Below are 23,250 nucleotides of genomic sequence, written 5' to 3' on the forward strand. Positions count from 1 at the left end.
TTACTATTTCCGATCTCTTACTAGATCACGACCACTTCACTCTCATTTTAAAACACTCAAAAACGGATAAATTTTGCAAGGGTGTGCCTATCATTATTTCTGCCTCTAACAATGATTTCTGTCCCTTATCTTCCATGTCTCGCTATCTCGCCTCCCGACGTACTGCTGCCCCCGATGAGCCGCTGTTCCTCACACTGGACGGCAAGCCCATGTCCAGAGCCTGGTTCTCCGATAAGCTGAAGTCCATATGCCAGCTTTGTGGTTTGGATGCTAAAGCATACACGCCTCATTCCTTCAGGATCGGAGCTGCCACAACTGCTGCGCCTAAAGTACCGGCCGCCACCCTTAAAGAAATGGGACGCTGGTCATCTTCAGCTTATGAAAGATATGTCAGACCTAACGCCAAAGACATTGTCAATGCCCAAAAGCTTATGAGTATTTGCTCAGGTGGTGGTGGGACCCCTTAACCTATTTTGTTTCGGCTTTTATTTTTCACTCTGTTGCTCGTCTTGGGGGGCGTCACTCCGGCTTGCTGGTAATTTATCAGTTATTCTTTTGCATTCACTAGGATATCTCACCCTTAGCTTACCTCGGTCTTCGATCAGAGGTACACACATTGTCACTTAGCCGGCCCATGCTTTCACCAAGGCTGGGTTTCATTTATAGGTCACTGAAACTGAAACATTGCAGCAGCGCAGCACACATGTCTGGCGTCCAGACCTGCCCTGTTGGGGATTCTCGTTAATTTCTGCTTGTCTTATTTATTGTGGCAGCAATTACAGTGTTACTTGTATTTATGCAGCTTCAGTTTTGCAGCTTCGCAGCTTTAACTTTGCAGCAGCATCTTGAGCAGATCTAGGGCGCCATGACCAAGCATACTACCTTGTACTTACTCTAATAAAATCGTATTTACTAATTCTGAGAGTTTCCTGTCTGAAATGACTAAAGCCTACCTTACATTGCCAGACTTTGCAAAGATTTGGAAAAGATTTTTGAAAGACTACAGTCTCAGACCCTCTCACATCTAAAGACAGTTTTTAGTTTTTAGTCACAGACTAGTCACAGGCCAGTCTCAGATTAGGATTTTGCAAAGACTGTAGTCACTATTTACAAGACTGCTGCTAGATTCCTTCAAATTATTTCCATCGTGCACTAGGCTATACGTCATCATCAACAGGAACTCACATGATAGGCTACTCATATCAAAGTAATTTTTTCGCGTTTCTGCAGCATTGTTTGATAGTGTGACATCACTAACAGATATAGAGTTGTTCTGTCACGTAGAATAGCCGACTAATAAATTATAAGAAATGAAATAACAAATAATCATACAGGCTACAGCTGTCGCCTATTTTGCCCCTTCCGTTTTCGTGTTCGTCGACCGAGGTCACTATTGGTTTTTAATGTTCACGTCACTATTTGCATGAGCCACGACTGAAAAGACTTACGATAATATCAAACATGTTTGATATTGTCGTAACGGCAAAACTAGAAAAAGACTGACTCCGACGGACTTAAAACTGCTAAGATTGGCACCTTACACTAAACGATTTAGATGACGGGAGCGCGCCGAGATTCTAGTACAACCGATTTTGGAAAAGTAGTCGGCGACTGTTAAAACAGACCAAAATCGTGCAATGTAAGCCAGCCTTAAGTTCATACAGGAAAATCGGAGTGACGCCCTCAATTAGTGACAACGCAACCTAACCAATCACCTTTTGCTCCTATACGCCTGCGCTAGTTTAAATCTCCGCAGTCTCCGCTGTCAGATTCACCTAGCTCTTGCGCTATGACGCCGCTTATTTGCTCCCTCCTCCTCCCCAGCTCCACCTGTCTAGATCTGCTTAAAGGGGGATTCTCGTTAATTTCTGCTTGTCTTATTTATTGTGGCAGCAATTACAGTGTTACTTGTATTTATGCAGCTTCAGTTTTGCAGCTTCGCAGCTTTAACTTTGCAGCAGCATCTTGAGCAGATCTAGGGCGCCATGACCAAGCATACTACCTTGTACTTACTCTAATAAAATCTTATTTACTAATTCTGAGAGTTTCCTGTCTGAAATTATTTCCATCGTGCACTAGGCTACACGTCATCATCAACAGGAACTCACATGATGGCCTACTCATATCAAAGTCATTTTTTTCATGTTTCTGCAGCATTGTTTGATGTGTGACATCACTAACAGATATAGAGTTGTTCTGTCACGTAGAAGAGCCGACTAATAAATTATAAGAAATGAAATAACAAATAACCATATAGGCTACAGCTGTCGCCTATTTTGCCCCTTCCTGTTTCGTGTTCGACCGAGGTCACTATTGGTTTTTAATGTTCACGTCACTATTTGCATGAGCCACGACTGAAAAGACTTGAATGAATTTAATCGAGTCCGTACCTTTCCGGAAATGTTAGTAAAGTGTTGTCAAAGCGTTGCCAGCTGCAGCAGCGACATTTCCGGAAAGGTACTGACTCGATTAAATTCATTCTGGACTCTCTATCCGACCACATAAAGACGTGGGGATACTTCGGTTTGGCTTTAGGGACCCTCTACTCACTACCACGTAAGTGTAGTGTTGTTTGGAACAGTAGAAGAGGTATAAAAATAGCGTTTTGTAGCGGCGAAAGGACACGCCCCGGTCACTTCCAGGCTAACGAGTTTTGGCTAAAAACGGTGAACTCGAACTTTCTCAAAATACATCCGAATGACATGATTTTGGTGTCAACTCAACGTATGTACTCCCAATAGTCCGAAAAATTGATCTAAAGTGCATTTCACTTCGGATTATCCCTTTAAGCTAAGAGCGACTCTGGGAAACACGTTCTTCTTTCACAGCGTTCTTAAGAGTGCTAAAGAAGAGTCTAAAGAAGATCTTAGCATTAACAATGCTTTGGTAAACGCAGCCATTATCTTTAAATTGTTTTGCCATATTGTCTTTAAACATTACCTCACTAGTCCAATCAATTTGGCTGGGTGAACCCTGCCTGAACTTCCAGGAAATTTGAATTTTGCCCGGCAGTTCAGGCTGGAAACCAGGAGATCTACCTCCTCTGTTTACTGCCAGAACCTTTGGCTCCAATCAGAAACTGGCATACTCTAGTTCTGGCATGCTATTGGCTGGTGACGTGACAATACCGAAACTTAAGCGACACGAAGTGCAGTAGAAACAAAGCGCAGCCTCCCCAGACTAATGTTCAATCTTAAAAGATTGAGCTTAGTATGGTGAAAACCAGACTACCAATGAATATGAAGGTGAAAGCAACTTAAAACAACAAATGGAATACTATATATAACATGTTCACATAACTGTATTCCTGAGAATATTTAGTAGGTCTATTGTAAATTGTCATATTGTCAAATGGAACAGAAATGTCTGCTACTGGTCTGCCTGTTGCATTCTTCCCTCCAGTCAAAGAATAGCCTCCACCCAGCCTGACTGTTTTCTAACCCCAGCATATGTGTGGCTTTATGGAGCAGGACAAATTCCACCAGACTGTACTGTAGGTTGTGGCCATCATAATACCACATCTGGCCACAAGAAGAAGGCAACCACCAAGTGTAGAAATGTAAGGGACACTGAAAAAAGTATATTGCACTGAATGTCCATATAGTAAAGGCACGATAGGAATGTTTATTTCTGTTTACTTACACCAGAGTTTAGCTGGTGTCTTTTTGTGTGTCAATGTAAATCTTGCATAACAGTGTAGTCTATGGCCAGGAAAATTATATTATTATTTCCTGCATTTCCCACCATTGACCACAAAGTGCCAAAACATCCAAAACGTTTAAGGAATGTTTCAGATACATGCTCCTTTAGATCACTGCAAAGAAAGAAGAGAATACAGAGAGGACACAGACCAGCATCCCATACTGAGTGGGAGAAGAGCCCAACAGTTTGCTTGCTGTTTTACAACAATCTGTTGTTCAAATTAAAATGTATCAAGAATGTACATAATAGTATCTCTGTACATTGTCAGACAGAGTTTTCCAATATTGTCTTACATTCCTTGCTGGTGTATGTCATTTTTGTGCATGTGTTATGCAGTGCAAGGGTGGAATAATTAATATATTGCATGACTTTAAAATGAAATTAATGTAACAAAATGTGCATACACTACCTTTACATAACTGGAACACTTGGTTAAGAACCATTATAATTATGACCAGTGGTGTTTTGAGTAGCATGACCGGTCATTTTGAAAGTCATGAGAAAATCTTGGTTTGCGTACTTTTACCAAAAAACTGAGAAAATTGTTGCCTTCTAAGCAGGCTAGACAAAGTTTTAATTATATAGACTGGTTAGGGAGGGCGGGTGAGGTTTTGAAACAAAGGACTGCAACCCTTAAACCCTTATTTAAAAAAATAATGTTGGAGGAACTTGGAATGAACTTCGACCAAATCAGAAAATAAACTGAAAACATGTTATTATACTGCAGTCAGATCCTGACAGGCCACCTGTTACAGTCTCTACAAAATGATTATACTAGCTAAATATTTTAGAGAGCGTTCTGATGAAGTGGATAAGTACAGTATATGCATAATTCAGCATTTGGCTGCATTAGAAAAAACATGACTTACTGTGCAACTTTTTGAATATTGTTAATTGTTGGTATATTCAGGATGTCATTTCGATTTCAATGGTGAATTGTTTCACTAGTGTTAACTCATTATGTGGATTATTCCTCCACATATGACCTGTACTACGATCTGCCCTACTCATAATCATGCAGGTGATTGGTGAGGTGATGGTTGAGGTTGTGTGAGGATAAGTGCATGACTTATTCAGAGCCTTACTTTTTCTCAGTGTGAACATTCTCTCATTTGACTGCATGCATATCAATAAGTGACTATTACAGTGATGACTTTATATAGATCTGTGGTGCATACACAGCCTTTGGTTTTCCAAAGATGTGGTTGTTACTTGCTTTATTGTATAACATCATACGGAGTGAAGACAAATAAACTAGTACTTATGGCACAATCATTACATTAGACTTATTTAACCATTTGCAAGATACCAAAGTCTACAATTACACCCCAAACTAAAACTATGCGTTTCTTTCGGAAGACACTGTCTTGTAAATGACTTTGGAAAGAATAGTTTATTTGTAAGCGTTTGTAAAAAAAAAAAAAATTGGGACAAATTACTTTTAAGATTGTACCTATTGTTTATTGTTTCATTCAAACTCTTATGAACACATATGAAGCATTTACGTATTAATCATCAATATTTTTCAGAAACCCGGCAGGGCAAAGTTTCTAGTATGTGTGTGTGTGTAAGTGAGAGTGCAAAACAGAACTTTCTGTTATTCAACTGCGGAGATTAGTCTACTGGGCGGTTTCAGGGCCTTTGAGGTGTGGGAAGTGGTCAAAATGTATGTAAATATATCACTGATAGGAAAGACTATTGATGTTGTTGGTCAAGGTCCAATAATATGGCAGACTATCAGCAAGACCAGAGTTTATCTCGTCATCATAGTCTTTGAACTTTAAAGCAAATACATACAATATCAGCATGCATATTTTAACATAAAACAACGGTTAATATTTTAGATCTTTATTTTGCAAATGATTTGGAAAAAATAAATATGTCTGGTTCCAATCAGTGTTTATGTGTTTACTGAGTATATTTCAGTACATTTCTCTCTGTACTTATGGAAATAAACATAGAATCTCATGAAAGACAGAAGAGCTTTAGGTTTCGAACAACTAATAGTGTACATGTATCCAAAATGTCATTATGAAAAATGTGTTTGCAATGTGAGATGAATGCTTGCTTTTGAAATGTGTTTAAGAGATAGTGGCCCAATCCCAATGTCAGCCCTAAAGACTAAGGACTAAGGACTCACAGACTTAATTGATCTCAGGTGCTAAGTGAGTGAGTGTGTGAGGCCACATGGGCTCAGATAGGTATTTGGGATTGGGACAGCACTTCATGAGATCACATGTTCCTTGGCGATGTTTACTAACAAAGACGTTGCTAACATTTGCACCATGCACGTGTGTGTCGTGCTGTTGTTTACCTTTGCCATTTCCGGATTTTCCTATGATCTCCGCGGTAAACGTCACAACACTTTGAACTGTGGGTAATTCCCTTAGGATAAGTCTGCACCGATGCAGACTCACGGAAAGGGCTCGGTAAGTGTGTACTCAAACCCTCACGCCCGTTGTAATTCGACATTGGGACAGCCCTAAGCCCTAACGAATTTCGCGAGAACGCGCATCAAAGTCCATGAGTCTGTGAGTCCGGACATTGGGATTGGGCCATTGAACGTTACTGAGAATGAGGAGTTGTCATGGTACAGAGCCCCTCCCCTCTCCACCATGCTGGCAGGCTTCCAGCAGCTACTGTACATGATTGTTTACATGTGTCGGTAGAGGAGATTCTTGCAATTCCGCACAGTTTCCCAATGCCAGGAAGTCACTGATGCCCTAACCCACACAATGGCCGCGTTTCCCAAAGTCGAACTAAGCTGAACCTAATCCAATGAGGCTTCACCTGCTACTCTAGGCGTTGCCAAAGTCCGCAATGTAAAAGTCCGGTTTACAGTACATTAATGCATACATGCATCCCACTCGCAGGCCACATGGGCTGGAGGGTTACATCTTCTCGGCTATATTAAAGTAGACTATAGCCTACATCACATGCTACCACACTATCTATAAGAGAGATGGGATACGTCTTGCATGAATTAATATATGAATGGCCTGAGCTAATAAAAAATAGGCATAGGCTGTATTGATAATCACCCTGTTTGATCAGTTAGTTTGAGTTTTTTGGCAGACTATAGGTGTAAGGAGCCCGCGAGCCCAGGCTGCAGAAGTGCCGCAAGATTGATTCAGTTTCAGCACCACCGTGGTGAACAGCTCTCGTTAAGAGCTTCTTAAGAGGCTTGATCTTAAGGTTCTCCTAAGAAGGCAGTTAAGAACGCGTCTGGGAAACATCTGTATCTTAGCGCTCCTTCCTAGCGATTCCTTCTTTGGAGCCTTCTTAAGAAAGATTGCATTTGGGAAATGCGGCCAATAACAATACGGCACATTTCTGAAAGGCCTATTTGACAGAGTAAGTAGCCTGCCTAGGGCCTACCAAATCCTACTTGTCAAATGCGTCTGTGCATAGCTCATCATCGTCTTGCTTTCCCCCCTGTTCTGTGATTGGTCCCCTATCTCAGGCAAAAATTAGGACGGTAGTTTCCAGACTGCCTTAGCAGCGTGAATCAAATCGCGCGCAAGGCAGCATGGGAACACCCAAGCTAGAGAGTAAGCATATTAGCAATTGTCAAATGTAGTGCTAACTAAGCTGTGGAAGAAGTATTTTCGTTGATCACGCAGTACAGAGCTAGCCAGGGCAAGAGCTACAGCCCAAAACCACTAACATTGCTCACAACAGCACCAAACCTTGTCAGCAGCTTGCTCTAGGTGTCTACACATAAAACGAAGCACCAATCAGTACACTTTGGAATAGTTTGTATACACTTAGAATCAGTGTGAGACCTCAAAAGTACTAAAATATGGTACTCAAGTAAAAATACCTATACTTCGATAAAATATTACTAAAGTACAAGTTAAAATACCCATCTGAAAATATACTCAGGTAAAAGTAAAAAGTAGTTCATTTAAAATGTACTTTAGGTAAAAGTTACTTAGTTACTTTTTTTGTTTAGGGGGGCAGCTAAGGCAGCTAAATTGCTATTGCTACCGATTGTTTTTTTTTTTTTCATACTGACAGTAGGCTACTTGATGACCTTGAACGGTCAGGCACATGAGGGTTAATACTAATTTGTAGAGAGAAAGTAGGTGCTATTTCTGCTTATTTCCACTGTATATTATATTTTACCTGAATGTTGTCTAAATTAAATGTCAAAATGAATGTCAGACGAAATGTAAAGTTTGCCTTTTTGTATAAATAGGCTAATAGCCTATCTAAGATCACTCACACCCTCCCTTGCTAAAGTGCAAAATGGTAGGCCTACACAGTCCACCTGCACAACGATTAATTTAGTTGAGAACTTTAGTTGAAACTTAACCTCCTAAGGCCCAAGCTGTTTTTTAAATGCAATTTGTATTTCTCTTTGCTATTTGGGCTTATTTGAACCTAATCAGAATAAAAACTAAGCATTGTCTTTTGATATGATGAGTAGACAAAGTAATTCTTGCTGTATATATGTCGGACAAAAAATTTAGTTTATTATCAAAGTGAAATGATTGCTGGCATAAGTCAGCGGCGTTATTTTAAGCCATTATAGTGAGCACATAATTGACATGTTGTTTACATGTGTTTTTTTTTTTTTTTTTTTTTGTTAAATCTTTTTATTTCCAAGGACATTCAATGCAAATACATTTTCTTTGTCTTTCATATACTTTACAAGTCCTTTTTGATTATTTCCCCATGCCCCCCCATCCCCACCCACACACACACCCAGGGATAATCCAATACATATAACAACTTAGAAATACTATAACCAAGAATTTAAAAATAAATAAATAAAAGTAAAAGAAGAGATTACGTAGAACAGAAAATACATTCATATGTCTATATATACACGCACACACACACACACACACCCACACACCCACCCACCCACCCACACACACACACACACACACACACACACACACACACACACACACACACACACACACACACATTGAGAAGATAAAAGATAGGGCTACGTTATAAAGAAAACAAAAAAAGTAAAGGAAATGTGTATGGAGGGCATTGCTTTCAATCTCAAAGTGTGCATATATTTAATAACCAACATAAGATTTATTATTAGTAGAAGTAGTATTGTTATTATTATTATCATTTTTTTTTTTCTTTCTTTATAATGTGAATCATGTCAAGGCTTAGAATCTACCTGTTCATATTTATCAAACCAGAAATTATAGGGCACCAGAACTCATCAAACAGATAGCCTTTGTTATATTTCTCTAATGTCATTTTCTCTAAAGGCAAAAAAGAAGATATTTGGTCCACAAAAGTCTTAAAAGATGGGGGTAATGCATTCTTCCAAAATAAAAGTATACATTTCTTTGCAAAATAAGTAGTCAAAATGAATATTCTTCTTTTTGGCTGATCTAGGACTAAAGCCTTTGTATCATTAAGTAGATATAGACTCCTGGTAGGTTCGAACTGTCTACCCAGGACTACTTCAATAAATGAATGTATTGAGCCCCAAAAGTTTTTTAACAGGCTACAATCCCAAAACATGTGTATGAACGTGTTTACATGTGTTTAATGGAAGTCAATGAAAGTCAATGGGAGCCGTAAGCGACAAACGGCGGTGACCAAAGATTCTTTTGCTGGATAGCGAGACACCGGTAATGGCAACCACACAGTCTGTGTTTCTCAAAGTCAAGAGCGCATCCTTGATAGAATGCTTCCTTGCGAGTCGGGTGCAAGAGAGACAAGGCTACACTCCTTCCCAGTACCCTCCCCAGCCGTCAAGATCAAATGCAATGGAACAGCCTAGCTAGTGTGGAAGTAGGCTCACTCGACTTGTCAAATCCACTGCAGTCGGATGCAGTCGACTGCAAACAGAAACGTAATTTGCGTAATATGCAGTGCATGCTGGTTAGACGTGTTGTTCGACTTGAAGAAATGTTGTGATCATAGGTGCATTCAAGATGGCTGCGCAGCACAAAAACTACACAGCACAAGATGCACGTGGTTAAAAATCTGTCCACGATGGTCTAGATGGGTGTGTTTTCGACTCTGCAGTCGGTATCACATGGCCTCAACTTATCGCGGGAGCCAGGCGTGGCAAGGCGGCTGCTGAGCAGCGGCGCAGCAGCCCTCTAGGTACTGCGTAGCACTGCGGAGCCCTGCCTTCATGACGTCAGGGGCCTCATTTATAAACGATGCGTACGCACAAAAGAATGCGTACGCCTCATTCTACGCAAGCTTTGGTATTTATAAAAGGTGAACTTGACGATAAAATGTGCACACCTCCACGCAAGCTCTGACCCATGCGTACGCACAAAAAAGGGAAAAGCAGAAAGTGCGACCTCAGGAGGAAACAACGACCCGAAATTGGTTCAATAATCGAAGTTTAACATAAACATAACATCGCGCAATGACGCGCATCAGAGACATAACTGCCATAACCTAATCCTGTTTAAAATCTAAAACGTGGTTGATTGTTGTTACGTGCGCCCGTCAAAAAATCCATCTTATTTGAGGCAAGAAAGACATGATAGGCTATACACATGTTTTGTTAATTATCCACTTATGGCTTTCGTGCATGTTGTGATATTTGTCAATAATACATCAAGGCTCAAACATGTTGCTTGTTAGCTTGCAAATGGTAGGCTATATACAGTAAGAGGGATTTGCCGAGAGGTACCCGCCCGAATCATGCCATGCAGTCTCGCTGCAAGTGCTGACTTGCATCGGCTTTCTTGCCACTGGCTGAATCGAGAACTGGCTGACCCGACTGGGATAGCCAACCTTCAGCCAAATTTTGCCAGACCTGTTAGGAGGTGTACATCAACTTTCCTTACACGGGGAACAGGCAAATAAAAACGCAGCAAAGTCTAATTTAATTTCCCAAATGTGATCCGTGCTATTGACTGCAATCATATTGCTATAAGAGCACCAAGTGAAAATAAATGCGCCTTTGTTAACAGCAAAGCATTTTTATTCCCTCAATGTCCAATTTATATATGTGACACGGACATGTTGCTCACAAATGTTGTCGCCCGGTGGCCTGATTCATATTGAGACATACTGTAGCAGCGTTGGGCGCAGACTGAATGCTGGAGCTGTGCGCGATGGTGGTTTCTACTGTAGGTGCGGGTGAATCGTGTTTAAATCCTGTGTAAATCCTAAAATAATTTGTAACAATTCTTCGACCATTTCTAAACATTCAACCCTTTACTCATTCAAGTTATGTTGTAGGTGACAGTGGATATCCGCTGAAACGGTGGCTGCTCACGCCATTAATGAACCCACAAACAGTCAATGAAGTTACGTTTTTTGTCTTTCCCGCTGCTTTCGGCATGTTGTCCACAGACATCAATATTCATTCAGGGCGTTTCGTTGAATATTTATAGGCAATTATGGGTGTGTCTTGAGGTACGCACAGGTGCCGAAAATTTAGAGTAGAGCTTGATTTATAAAGGGAAATTGGCGTGGAACGTGCGTGCGCACGGTTTTATAAATCAGAATATTTATGTGCGCACGCACTTTCTGAGTTTTGTGCGCACGCCATCTTCTGGCGTACATCCTGCGCAAAGTTTTATAAATGAGGCCCCAGGTCTTTGCCCTAATTGGCTTTAACATCCCTGACGTATGTGCAGGTGTTTAGATGCCTCTTCATATCCACAAGGGTCCATGCGGGTCCGTGCCTCATGTTTCGTCACATGGTCAAGTCTAGACTACGGGAAGTAGAGAGTGTACAACTTCATAGCAGCGTTTGTATCCCCTCCCCTGCTGTCACCGGCAGCTCTCGTTGCTGCAAGAGGTAATTTGGAGTTGAACTTGAACGCGCCTATTGTCACAAAAATGCAACCATGTCACGTCACTCAAAACTCGTGGGATGAAGACGTCTGCAGTCAGATTTCGCAGCTCTCTGCATTTGCTTTCTAAAGCCTGCAACCCTGAATCCCGCCCCATGACATGGAATCTCCCCATGACGATTATGACAGGGGTCTCGTTCTGCCTCCTTACCAAAGATTCTATTGACCCATCCCACGTTACGTCAGAGAAAACGTAAGCGCCATTTTGGACATGGACTACCAGTAGTCTACCAGAAGTCTACGGCTAACATTGAGGAGCAGTACTAAAAGGATCGAAAGGAGTAGTAGAACATCGAAAGTTTTTACTTTCAGAAAAACTTCCATCATGCCATTATATTGTTGCGCACCTGGATGTAGTAACCATCAACACACGAGGGAAGATATATCTTTTTTATCGGATCCAAAGAGATGCTGAGCGACGGAGAAGATGGATCGCGGCCATTAACAGCAAAGATTGGGAACCCTCGACATACCAACGCTTGTGTAGCGACCACTTTGTTGGAGGTAAGACGAATAAAATTGATGGATCAGCTAACATCAGCTAACATTTTAGGATCAGCACTAGCCAGCGTCTGGGACGACACCTGAGCTTGTCAAAAGTGATCCATCTTGCTCTGTTCTGGAATCTTTGCTCCTTACGTTAGAATGTACTAAAATGAACAGATATCTTCTTATTTGTGATTTCTGGAACAGCGGTAGGCTAGCCTACTGAAAACGTTTTGATATTCTGCTATTTTATGCTGCTGCTTACATATACACACGGAAAACACTTGATATTTAATTAATGTGCTACAATGCAGGCCTGTTATCTGTAACAACAGTGGTTTATTTAAACTACTACATCATATCAATTTATTTCATCAGTCATCATGCTCATTTTAATGAGTAATCTTGAAAGTTATAGTGCATTTAATGAACACAAAATCCTGTGATATCTCCCGCGAGGTCTCACGCAAATCACGTTAGGTTAATTTGCAGAATCGTGTTCGGGACCATCTGCGTCTAAAACTTTCGCCCCTCCCGGTGAGACTCAAGCTCACGTTGACGTATGCAGCCAGTCGAAGTCAGCCGTATCCAAACTCGAATGTGCCTAATACCATAGACAGTAAGAGATATGGACAGAGCTATCACGTAGACATCAGCAGCGACCAAGGAAGCAAATTTCAACGTTTTTTTTTGTCTTCTATTTCCTGTAGGTCTCCTGCGCAGGCTCAGGTGTCGTACATGTGACGTAGGCACAGTCTGACCGAGTCTGACCTATGGCATCGCTTTACTCTCTGGACGCATGCGCATTACCACTTTAGCATTGATTTCAGAAAAACGTTTATTACTCAGCCGATAAGACAGTTACAAGGTTGTAACGCCAATCTCACAATGTTGTATTTTCTCCGAAAATAGAAAAGGTTCGTACAAGGGCTTAAAACGCTTCAGCTGTAATGTTATTTGCTGTCAAAAGTGGCGCTTAGCCGCTTACGCCCCATAGGATTCAATGAAATGGCTAGCAAGTGGTCTCCTATTTACCATGGCGGTGGCCATACTGTCTACACTCTCCGAACGTTCGCCTCAAAAGCCATCGATATCTCAAAGTTGCGACACAACCATTCACTCCCGTGTACAAAAAATGGCGGCACATCCGGTATGTCATGGTCATTCAATAGTTCCTCTCAATGGGGGAATGATTGAATATCTCAGGTGTTATCATAAGACTTTTCTACATGACTTATGGTCGTGTGCATAATAATGCATTTTCAGTGAGTAATATATGTATGTGGCAATGCAGTTTATAGTAATTTTCATTGAGTATTTACCGTAAATATTAATGTGATCGCTGCTGTCAATCCCATAGTAAACCAGGGACCAAAGGAACTACTGAGACTACCACTAACCACGTGACAGCTCTAATCTGGCTCTAACAGCAAAGTCAACGGCTGACTTTGAGATATCGATGGCTTTGGTTCGCTGCTTTAACAGAGTGCCGATAACCGTGCAGCTGCACTTTCCTTTTAATAAACTTTTTTGTCTGTGTCTGTTAAACCTGTAGCCTACAAACTTCGCATTGGGCGAAGTTCACAGATAAACTAATAACAAAAGTCTATCAAAACACAACTAATAGTAAATAGCCTACACATTGACATAATGCATTTATGATAAATATGCACAATAACTTCAGAAATGTTATTTAGCCTACATCAACATGCACTGCTTCTTTTCATCTTCCATTACATTCTATCTCCCTCTTTTCTTTATTATCATCATCATCATAATTTATTTGTCAGACTCAAGGTCCATAGAAGAACACACAAACAGCCCTATATGAAAAACAAACAAACACCAAAAAAACAAAAGCACAACTTCCCCCACACATTTTCATAAAAGACATTCATACCAGTACCTCCACATTGGTGACTGGTAACGAATTGTGCTATATCTGGGATTGGTCAGCAATATAACAATGTAATTCTGTGACATATTCAGGCGAGTCGACAGATAAATTTATACATCAGGTTCCTCAACAATGCTCTGAAGGTTCTGACACTTGCATTACAAAACAGGCCACTAGCACTACAGCTCCTAGGCTTCTTCAGTAATATCCTAAGGCAGTCATTATAAGCAACCTGTAGCTTCTGTAGACTGGCCTTTTTAAACTTTGCCCATAGGGCTGCAGTGTATAGTGGAGTAAAGTATGCTTTAAAAAGCTGAATTTTTACTTTGTCAGAGCACATTTGGAATGTCCTTTTCAAAATATTAGCTTGGGCATAAAGCATGCAACACTGTCTATATATGTCGTCATCATCAGACATCTGATCTGTGATGTAGTGACCCAGGTATTTTGTTTTCTTACAGACTCCCAACACGTGTCCTGACAGATAGAAATCTGGAAAACACAGCTCTTTGTCTCCTTTAGTTATACATCACAACAACACTTTTTTTGCATTGTATTGCACATCATATTTCATCCCATAGTCAGAACAAGTGTTCAGTAATTGCTGAAAACCAGCACTGCTGGGAGAGAGAATGGCCAAGTCATCAGCATACATGAGATGCTTTACAAGAGTGTTCCCAATCAGACAACCAGTTTGGCATTCATTTAGGTGCTGAGATAGTTCATCCATGTACAAGTTAAAAAGAGCAGGTGAGAGTAGCCCCCCCTGACGCACTCCATTACTTACACTAAAGGGAGTAGAGACACTGTTACCCAACTTAACACACATTCTCTGTTTAGAGTAGGTAAGGATTCTTATCTTCTAATTTCTAATCGTCCATACGCAATGGATTGTGGGTTATTTCTTCACGCCGAGGATCCATCATGCATCCTCCAAAATTCTCAGAAATTCTCAGAACGAAGGACTCAGTACTTGATAGAATTTTTAAGCATCCTTTACTTTGGAACAGTGCTTTTACAAAAAAAGTGGCTTGGAAGGACCCATCCTTGACTTTGAGATGCATGCTTCCCCAACATTAATCATGAACCATTGTAGCCTAGGCCCCTATAGCTTACACGAGAAAGGAAACAGCTTACCTCCAGTCTGTCCGTAAGCAGTTGGGGCGCTTCTTCAAGCAAACTTTCTTCGATTTCTTTGGGTAAGAACTAAGCTCTTCTGGGAATAACGAAATCGTCCTTCTCAAAATGATGACTGCAGACATGGTAATCCATCACGACATGTCAATGTCCAAATTCAAAACAATAAGCCACTGGTTCACCAGAGACCTCTATTGCAATGACAGCTGATGAAAACTTTCTGGAATGTAACTTTTCATTTTTGTTTCGCAGCCGGGAAAGGAACAAACACAAACTATCCTGTGTCTCTTGTCCTTTTTCTCCTGCCTGTAGCATAGGCCTACACTGAACCACCAGACTAACCGTAGTCCCTTCCGGCATAGAGAGCCGAAGTCCCGCCCCTTCCGATTGCCTCCATGGGACCTATCTTTGGATTTTTTTTCAATGGCAGTCAATGGAGAAATATAAATTATTTTCTGGTCCCGATTGTCTTGTGCCTTGAATTACCCATATGATGTTTGTCAATTTTAATGACAATTTTTCATGTAAAGACATTTGAAAAGTATGTCGTAACTAGTGAATTACAACATTGTGAAAGATCGTGTTTCCAACGACTACAAACACATCAGTCGCGTTAGTGACGTTAGACCAATGCACAGCCACGGGCGCCAGCAACAGGTCTTATTTGAGCTTCCCCCTTGCCGATGAAAATATCATGAGTCAGAGGATTAAACACATCAGATAAGTTGTATTTCATTCATAGACTGTACAAACACTACTGTTAAGTGACTTAGCTGGCAGCAAGATGTAACCGTTAACTAGCATAATAGCTAGCTAACTAGCCAGCCTCTCGTTTGCTAGTTGGTGGCTCAGTTGGTGACGTGCATCGTTTGAGACGAGAGATGTAGTCCACTTGTGAGAAACTGAACTATCCCGTTCTCACTATACCGGACTGTACAGACTTTACGCTGCAAGCGCAGGAGAGGGAGAGAGAGACTCCGTTCATTTGAACACACGCATACACGAACCCATTCGCACACAGTCACCCGCCACAACTTCCTGGCTTATAAACTGTGTTGTTTGTTTGTTTAGAGTATTGTTTATTGTTGTGTAACGTCTGTTTGGTGTACGGTGAACTTAATTGTTGGTGTCGGGAGTTTGCCGCCTGTTTGGCGCTCATTTACGCGTCAGACCGATTGTTTGGTCTTCCGCGATTTATCTTAAGTTTGGCCATAGTGCTAATAACTAAGGACATGTTTTCTTTCTCCACGGCAATGCTAACTAACAGTGTGGTACCCACAATCATTCCCATTTACCATTTGCATTCTCTGTATATCGCTAGTAAACTGGTTAACATTCAGCTCACCTACAACACTTCCTGGTCCTCTGCCTTTCCGTCTGCTGTCCCATTGCGGAAGCGCGCTTCGCGTTGGGACAGCGCTTTTACACCATCCCACAAGGGGAGGGAGTCTGGCATTATGATGCAGGGGTGTTTGCTTCGTCTGTTTGTCCTTTTCGCTATCATTATGTATGTGGAGATATTTTGCACTTGTAATTAATATGTATTTAGATTGTAATATGCACTATGATCACTTTGTATGTTTTTGCTTTATGTATTTGTTTTCTTGATGTTAATATTAGAGACAGTAATTCCCTATTTGGGTAGTTTGACCCAATCTTTCACTTTGGGCCAATTTGAGGTTATTGGTGGGGTTATTTAAGAGGGGTAGCTCAGTTCCCCTGGAGAACTAGAGAGAGCAGTAATCCTGTTGTGAGGTAGAGCTCTATGTTCTAAGTGAGTACTTTGCGTGGCTGATTGCCTTACTTATTTTGTTTTCTTTTGTTAAAAGTGTTTTGTTTGATAAGTAATAGCCTATTGCTATTCTTGCACATTTTCATTATTTAATAAATCGTTTGACACCATTGGTTGAAACTGGAACTACCTCTCCTGGACATTATTTTCCACCAACATCTCCAAGCTCACATCCCAACTCGTGAGCTGGCCGTTGCGGTCTCTCACATTTGGTGGCAGCGGTGGGATAGTGACGCCGTCGGAGAAACTGGATAAAAGAGGGGGAAAGCGAGGACGAGGTGGAAAACGTGGACGTGGTGTCAAGCAGAGCCAAACTTGGCAGAGGATGGCGTTTCGGCGTTTGGTGCGTGATGAGCAGGAGGAAGAGGTGGAGGAAGAGACTCTGTTGGAAGTAGGAGCAACAGTGGCAGCAGAGCTGAAGCCTGGGGGAGAGCCGCCAGCAGGAGCTGACATAGCCGGGGTGTATGATCTGCTGCAGAAAACCCTGAAGTCACACGAGCGGGAGTCTTTCAAGCAGGAGCAGCGCTGGCGAAGCGTGCAGATCCAGCTAAACCAGCTCCGTGATGACTTCGACGACAGCCGTCAACCACAAGCACCGCCGCTCCAGCCACAAGCGCCGCCGCCGCAGCTCCAGCCACAAGCACCGCCGCTCCAGCCACAAGCGCCGCCGCCGCAGCTCCAGCCACAAGCGCCGCCGCCGCAGCCCCAAGCGCCGCCGCCGCTGCCGCTCCAGCCACAAGCGCCGCTACAGCCACAAGCGCCGCTACAGCCACAAGCGCCGCCGCCGCCGCTACAGCCACAAGCACCGCCAGCTAATCCAGCCGCTCCAGTGTCATGGTCACGTGCTGCGGTTCCCAAGTTTGTAGAGGGGGAAGATATAGAGCAGTATCTGACTGCATTTGAACGCCTTGCTACAGCTTACCGGTGGCCAAGGGGGGACTGGGCTGTGTATTTAGTGCCATACCTGCGGGGCAAAGCCCGCAATGCTTATGTATCCATGGACATGAATCAGTCAATGGATTACGACAAGGTAAAAGAAGCAATCCTTGAAAAATATGAAATAAATGAGGAAGTCTACCGTCGGAGGTTTCGGGAGCCAGACAACCGGACTGGAGAGTCCCCCAAAGAGCTATACCAGCGTCTGAAGGATTTATTTCGCAAATGGATTAGACCGGAGGACAAGACGGTTGAAGAGGTCGAAGAAGTCATCATCTTGGAACAGTTTTTTCGTACTCTGTCACCTGATATCAGAGTGTGGGTGAAAGAGCACAATCCTCGGACTGGCCAGCAGGCTGCAGAGCTGGTGGAGAACTTCCTTGCTGCACGCCGAGGGCCAAAGAACTTCCGTGAGACTGGTTTCAGGCCCCAGTCCCAGGGTAGGACAAGTGGATATGGTAGTGGGGGTGGTCCTAGACCTAATGAGCGAGGTAGGATTAGTGACAAGGGTCCCTACATGCCCCCTAGGTATGCCACTTTTCCCAAAGAGCGCCCACCAGAGCGCCCACCAGAGCGCCCACGTGTCATATGTCACCATTGTGGCCAAGAAGGTCACATCAAGCCCAACTGCCCTGCAAGAAAGCCCGTAGGTAGTAGCCACTGTTGTCTCCCAGGGTGCGAGGAGCAAGAACAGGGGGTTATGGGTATGTTGCAGACTGTCCCAGTGTTAGTGGGTGGGAAGATGACTAGGGCTCTCATTGATACAGGGAGTTCCCAAACTTTAGTTCAGCCCCACCTAGTGGACAAAAAGGACTGCATATCTGGTAGGACCTTAAGAGTGATTTGTGTCAATGGGGATGAACACGAATACCCTGTTGCCAAAGTATATGTTGAAGTGCATGGTCAGACCTATAGACTCACTGTTGGAATTGTGGAGAGACTTAGTCATCCAGTAGTCTTAGGTCAGGATATTTTGGTACTGCCAGAGTTGGTGCAAGCCAATAAGCCGGTCAATGTGGTCGTCACTAGGTCTCAGAAAAAAGCCCAGGCAGAAGAGCCCCTAGAGCCAGGTTCCCTGAGAGAAATGCCCTTCTTTGAAAGTGAGCTGTTACCCCCTCCTAAGCTAAAACCAAGAAAAACTCACCAGCAAAAGAGAAGGGAGAAATTAGTGGGGACGCTTCAGAATGAGCAGGATGGGGAGGACCTAGGGGGCGGAGCTTGGGAAGACATCACTGAGGGCCTGGAACAGCTACAGAACCAGGACCCTACATTGCAGGAGGCCTATGGCAAGGTTAGCAGTGTGGATGGTGTTTCAACTGGTGTTTCAGCTAGCCTGTCTGGAGAAAGCTATTTGTTGCGAGATGGCTTGTTGTACCACCAGTCAGAGGGGAAAATACCAGAGCAGCTAGTAGTGCCCACTGTGTTGAGAGAACGTGTGCTTTCCCTTGGTCATAGCATCCCCTGGGCAGGACATCTCAGTACTGCCAAAACTTTTGAAAGAGTTGCTGCCAGGTTCTATTGGCCAGGGATGTATAGGGAAATCCAAACCGTATGCAAGTCCTGCCCTGTGTGCCAGCTAACTAGCAAGCGAAAAACCAATCCATTTCCCCTTCAGCCACTTCCCATTATTGAGGTCCCTTTTTTACGGATAGGAATGGATATTGTTGGGCCGCTAGAAAGAACACAGAGAGGACACAGGTACATTCTAGTGGTCTGTGATTATGCCACCCGCTATCCAGAAGCCTTTCCCCTCCGTAAAGTGACTGCTACCACTATCTCCCAGGCTATCCTACAGCTGTTTTCTAGGGTAGGGATACCCCAAGAGATTATCACGGACCAGGGAACAGCCTTTTTAGCCAAGAAGATGAAGCAGGTCTATAGCCTATTGGGGATTAAGGGGATCAGGACCACACCCTATCATCCCCAAACCGACGGCCTGGTTGAGCGATACAACCAGACACTTAAGAGCATGCTTCGAAAGTATGTGTCAGCCAATGGAAAAGACTGGGACCGCTGGCTGCCATACTTGATGTTTGCGTACCGTGAGGTGCCTCAAGCTTCCACTGGCTTCTCACCATTTGAACTGCTGTATGGAAGACCAGTGAGAGGCCCCTTGGATCTACTGAAAGAAGCCTGGGAAGGCCCAACAGCACCTCAGACCAACAGTATTCTCTCCCATGTCCTTGAAATGCGGGAGAAAATGGAGGAGATGACAGAGCTGGTCCGGGACAACATGGAGCAGGTTCAGCATCGCCAGAAGGTCTGGTATGACAGGACAGCCAGACAACGCACTTTCCAGCCGGGGCAGAAGGTCCTTTTGCTCCTTCCCACGTCGGAGAACAAGTTGCTGGCCCAGTGGCAGGGACCATTTGCGGTTACCCGCAAAATGGGGCCTGCCACCTATGAAATCAACATGCCAGGCCGGAGGAAGACAAAGCAGGTGTTCCACGTCAACCTGTTGAAGGAGTGGCGAGAGCGGGACACCCAAGGCAGCCTGCAGCTCCTGGTGCAAGCTGTTGGAGAAGAGGAAGGTGACAGTCCAGAGCAGTTTTTTCCAGCTACTCAACCACCCACTGCTCTTGATCTGGCGCACCTCCCTCCACGACAGCAGAGGGAGCTAGAGGCCATCATTCCATCAGGTTTGTGCCAAAACAAACCTGGTTCACCACTGTGGTGGAGCACTCCATCCCACTGAAGGACACCACCCCGGTCCGGCAAAGGATGTATCGAATCCCCGAGCGTCTGCTGCCTCTACTCAAGGAGGAAGTGGAGGAGATGCTGTCCCTAGGGGTCATCGAGAGGTCCTACAGTGAGTGGAGCAATCCAGTGGTCCTGGTTCCTAAAAAGGATGGAACCATCAGATTCTGCGTTGATTTCCGCAAAGTCAACTCCCAGTCCCATTTTGACGCCTACCCTATGCCACGACTGGAGGACCTGATTGAACGGCTGGGTAAGGCAAGCTTCATTACCACTCTTGATTTGTGCAAGGGCTACTGGCAGGTGCCCCTCGCCAAGCAGGACAGGCCCTGCACGGCATTCAGAACTCCCCAAGGGTTGTTCCACTTCCTGGTTATGCCGTTTGGCCTGTAGGGGGCGCCAGCTACTTTCCAGAGACTCATGGACTGTGTTCTTGAAGGAACTGACTCCTTCGCTGCAGCATACTTAGATGACATAGTGATTCACAGTACCAGCTGGGCGGACCACCTACGTCATCTTTCAGATGTGCTGCAGCGCATCCAAAGAGCTGGACTTACAGTGAATCCAAAGAAATGTGACTTTGCCAAATCAGAGGTCCGTTACCTGGGCCATGTGCTGGGTAGGGGGCTGATTAGACCCCAGACCGACAAAGTCCAAGCCATACAGGACTGTCCCCAGCCACAGACTAGAAAGGAGGTACGGTCCTTCTTGGGTCTGGCGGGCTGGTACCGCCGGTTTGTGCCAGATTTTGCCTCTCGTGCTGCACCCCTTTCAGACTTAACCCGGAAGTCTGGGTCTGGTTGCCTGCAGTGGGGTGCGGAACAGGAGAGGGCCTTTAAGGACCTGAAAGAGGCCCTGTGTCAGGACCCGGTCTTGCAGAGCCCAGACTTCGACCAGCCATTCACCGTCCAAACTGATGCCTCTGGCATTGGATTGGGGGCGGTTTTGCTTCAAGGGGAAGGCTCTGACCAGCGGCCAGTGGCTTACATTAGCCGCAAATTGTTCCCCCGCGAAACGCGGTACGCCGCTATCGAACTGGAATGTTTGGCCATAAAATGGGCCCTTGACTCTTTAAAGTATTACTTGCTTGGAAGGGACTTTGTACTACAAACTGACCACCGGGCTCTTCAGTGGCTCGGCCGAATGAAGGACTCCAACGCCAGAATCACCAGGTGGTTTCTGGCTCTGCAGCCATTTAGATTCCGGGTTGAGTATCGCCCGGGAAAGCAAAATGTGGTTGCGGATTTCTTGTCTCGCCACCCTGGTGGTGAGACTTCAGAGGGGGAAGGTAATGTGAGAAACTGAACTATCCCGTTCTCACTATACCGGACTGTACAGACTTTACGCTGCAAGCGCAGGAGAGGGAGAGAGAGACTCCGTTCATTTGAACACACGCATACACGAACCCATTCGCACACAGTCACCCGCCACAACTTCCTGGCTTATAAACTGTGTTGTTTGTTTGTTTAGAGTATTGTTTATTGTTGTGTAACGTCTGTTTGGTGTACGGTGAACTTAATTGTTGGTGTCGGGAGTTTGCCGCCTGTTTGGCGCTCATTTACGCGTCAGACCGATTGTTTGGTCTTCCGCGATTTATCTTAAGTTTGGCCATAGCGCTAATAACTAAGGACATGTTTTCTTTCTCCACGGCAATGCTAACTAACAGTGTGGTACCCACAATCATTCCCATTTACCATTTGCATTCTCTGTATATCGCTAGTAAACTGGTTAACATTCAGCTCACCTACAACACTTCCTGGTCCTCTGCCTTTCCGTCTGCTGTCCCATTGCGGAAGCGCGCTTCGCGTTGGGACAGCGCTTTTACACCATCCCACAAGGGGAGGGAGTCTGGCATTATGATGCAGGGGTGTTTGCTTCGTCTGTTTGTCCTTTTCGCTATCATTATGTATGTGGAGATATTTTGCACTTGTAATTAATATGTATTTAGATTGTAATATGCACTATGATCACTTTGTATGTTTTTGCTTTATGTATTTGTTTTCTTGATCTTAATATTAGAGACAGTAATTCCCTATTTGGGTAGTTTGACCCAATCTTTCACTTTGGGCCAATTTGAGGTTATTGGTGGGGTTATTTAAGAGGGGTAGCTCAGTTCCCCTGGAGAACTAGAGAGAGCAGTAATCCTGTTGTGAGGTAGAGCTCTATGTTCTAAGTGAGTACTTTGCGTGGCTGATTGCCTTACTTATTTTGTTTTCTTTTGTTAAAAGTGTTTTGTTTGATAAAAAATAGCCTATTGCTATTCTTGCACATTTTCATTATTTAATAAATCGTTTGACACCATTGGTTGAAACTGGAACTACCTCTCCTGGACATTATTTTCCACCAACATCTCCAAGCTCACATCCCAACTCGTGAGCTGGCCGTTGCGGTCTCTCACACCACTGAACGGATTCGCACAAAACTTAGATAACTTTTAAAGTCTAATGAAAAACAGAACTTTATTAATGTGAAAAATTATCTTTTAAATTCCCACACATCATATGTGAAATGCACGGTCCAACTCGAACGGGACCAAAAAATTATTGTTATCTCTCCATTGACTCCCATGCATAAAAAAAATCGTAAAATAGGTCCCATAGACCGGAAGTAGAAGGGCGTGACTTCGGCTCCCTATTAGCTCACGTGTTTCCGTGTGAGATCTCTGTGCTTCAGATAATTGCTGTATCGATCTGATTCGAGTTTTTACCGGCTGTTATTAACTTATATTTGGCCTAACTGCCATGAACTTCAGTACACTCGTTTTTTCTGAATTAAATCTTCTATGGTCTCCC

The 23,250-nt window shown here is 43.7% G+C and overlaps 1 protein-coding gene across 1 annotated transcript in view; it reads right to left on the bottom strand.

The window, feature by feature from the left end:
• The window catches only part of LOC134068639 (A disintegrin and metalloproteinase with thrombospondin motifs 2-like), a 146,208-nt gene extending 129,805 nt beyond the window's left edge, over nucleotides 1–16,403 (bottom strand). Inside the window, exon 1 of the mRNA XM_062524324.1 lies at nucleotides 16,379–16,403. The gene's annotated coding sequence lies outside the window, so the exon portion shown is untranslated. The remainder of the gene's footprint in view (nucleotides 1–16,378) is intronic.
• Nucleotides 16,404–23,250: the final 6,847 nt, after the last annotated feature.

Source organism: Sardina pilchardus, chromosome 21 (assembly GCF_963854185.1).
Source record: "Sardina pilchardus chromosome 21, fSarPil1.1, whole genome shotgun sequence".
In the NCBI taxonomy this organism is placed as follows: Eukaryota; Metazoa; Chordata; class Actinopteri; order Clupeiformes; family Clupeidae; genus Sardina; species Sardina pilchardus.